The sequence below is a fragment of the Otolemur garnettii genome, unplaced genomic scaffold, assembly GCF_000181295.1.
Source record: "Otolemur garnettii isolate 467f Iridium unplaced genomic scaffold, OtoGar3 scaffold00116, whole genome shotgun sequence".
In the NCBI taxonomy this organism is placed as follows: domain Eukaryota; kingdom Metazoa; phylum Chordata; class Mammalia; order Primates; family Galagidae; genus Otolemur; species Otolemur garnettii.
The window spans coordinates 2,736,322-2,739,067 of record NW_003852511.1 but is presented as its reverse complement, the minus strand read 5'-3'; positions in this window follow the sequence as shown (position 1 = coordinate 2,739,067).

Sequence of the window (2,746 nt, the reverse complement as noted above, 5' to 3'; positions counted from 1 at the left end):
GAATGAAGCAGGCGAAGCTCTAAGTTTCCCTGAAGCACCCCTGAAAATGGCTGGATTTATAACCAGAGGTGCTCAGGATCCCCCGGGCCCTGGTGATGCCAAGCCCAGGTGTCAGGGAACCCTAATAGGACAGAGCCTTAGCCTCAGTGTGGTGGGAGGTGGCCAACCTCTGAGGGGTGCAGATCAGGGGCCAGCCTCTGCACAGGCTCTGCCAAGAGGCAGCAGGTGACAAATGGCTCTTCTTCAGGCCCTCCTGCCCACACAGACCTGGGCAGCCTGGTCACTCCTGGCCTGAGCAGTGCCCGTAATTTTCCTGCCATCATCCCTGTCTCTGATCATGCCCCGCAGCCCCCTTCCCTGTAAGGATGAAAACACAATGGATCCCTGCCCACCTCTCATCCAACACAGCCTCCCTGGGTACAGAGATAAGGAGGGAAGAGAAAAGGAGAAAGGACTCTTCCAGAAGCACATGAGGAAAGAATAGTGGTGAGAAAAAGATCCGATGGGTGGGGAGGAGCTGAGAGTGCCCCAGTGCTTCCCACTGCTGTGTCCTGCCATGGACATTAGGAGTTGTCCCCTCTCTGCCATGCACTTGACTCTCTGGCCTCAGAGTGCTCCAGCCCTGAAGTGAGGTGGTCACCTCCATGTTCACTGAGCGGCCTCCTTTTTTTCTCGGAAACAGGCCCTCTGAGTGCTTTGAAGGGTGGACCAGGCACTGACGTCAGCACACAGCTTCCCAAGGGGAGGACTTTGAAGGTGACTGTCGTGATATTCGGCAACGAGGTATGTAGCCCTTTTTCTAGGATGAGTGTGTGAACTTAATTGTCTGACCTCATGTATGTGTCAGCCGTTTAGAATGGGCTCCTTCAGGCCTAGTTATTCCCATGACTTCAGACCACAACATCGCATGGGGTTGGGGTCCTGATCCTGACAGCAAAAAAGAAAACAAGGTAGATGATATCCTTTTGCCTCCTGGAGCAGTCCAGCCCTGGCCGCTGCTTGTCATCACTGTTTCTGAGCCCTGTCCCCAGCTGGATGACAGTACCTAAGCTGCAAGCTCTTTGACAATACATTTCGTGAACTACAGCATTTGCATGTGACACACGTCAGCAGCATGAACCCAGGGCACTATGGGGCATCCATGAAGCTTTCTGGCAAAGAGGGGCTTGATGCTGAAGGTCAGAGTTTCACCTTTTCAAGAACCTAGTTAGAGAGAAAATTGTCAGATCCAGGGACGCTGAGATTCCCCACCTCATTCAGCTGAACACGCTGAGATTCCCCACCTCATTCAGCTGAACTTGAACTCTAGGGCCAGGGCTCTGTGTGACATCCTCTGTTCCCTCCATACAGTTCTAGGTTTACTAAATTAGCACCTCCTTTTGATCTTAGGAGAGCAGCTTCCTCCCTATAGAGTGGCATTGTCATTTGAACTTTCCTGTATTTCCAGACCCTTGAAGAACAGGGGTGTGAACTGTGTGTGTCCAGATATATGGGGATTGTCAATAAGTATATTAGAAAAATGTGTGGCGATGTGCCACGATTTGAAAAAACTCACAGATGAGCTGTGTCGCCTAGAAATATTGAAGAAAATAATAAAAAGTATGTCATGGCTGCATAAAATATATGTAGATACAAGTCTATTTTATCATTTACAACCACACACACATTACAACACACACGTCTATTACGTAAAAGCTAAAATAGAGCTCAGCATGGTGGTTCACACCTATTATCCCAGTGCTTTGGGAGGCTGAAGGGGGAGGATCCCTTGAGGCCAGGAGTTCAAGAACAGCCTGAGCATACAGTGAGACCCCCTTTGCTACAAAAGAAAGAAAGGGAGGGAGGGCGGGAAGGAGAATGAGAGGGATGAAGGAAGGAAAGAAAGGAAGAAAAAATTAGCTGGGTATGATGTACACCTGTGGTTTTAACTACTCTAAAGGTTAAGGCAGGAGGATCCCTTGAGCCCAAGAGTTTGAGGTTGCAGTGAGTTATGATGACACCACTGCACTCTAGCCTGGGCAACAGCCTGAGACCCTATCTCAGAAAAAAAGAAAGAAGATGTTAAAATTATCATTGCACTTAAATACTCAGAGATCATACTGAACTACTATAATAATAGTGTAGCTGTTTCCTGTTGCTATTCCTGTGAGCTCAAGTGTTCTAAGCATCCGCTCATAAAGGCGTGTGATGCTAATCGTTTCCACCTGAGGAGCTTGTCTCGCCAGTAAATTGTGTGTTGCAGTAAAAAGTGATCCATTGCACTTCTCACACAGTTTACTGCAATAAACTATGCACTTCTCATTGTGTTTAGTGCAATACCATAAACCTTGATTAGCACCAGGGGACCCATCCAAAGTGCCACTAGTAAGGCTGGAAGTGCTCCCAAAACGCAGAGTAAAGTCATGACAATACAAGGAGAAGTGGAATTGCTTATTAAGTACCATAGACTGAGGTTTGCAGCTGCTACTGCCCACCATTTCACGATAAATGAAACCATTAACACAAAGAAAATGAAATTCATGAAGCCATTGTGGTAGCTACTCCAGCAGGTTTGAAAAAACCCGCACTTTGTGTGAAATATCTTTTTATATTATATGGAAGATGCCACTTTTATGTGGGTGCAGCATTGCTATAACAAGCAACAATAAGCTTCCTTTATGGTAAGAATACAGCCTATAATATACACGACATACAAAGTATGTGTTAATGGACTGTTTGTGTTACCAGTGAGGCTCCTGGTCACCAG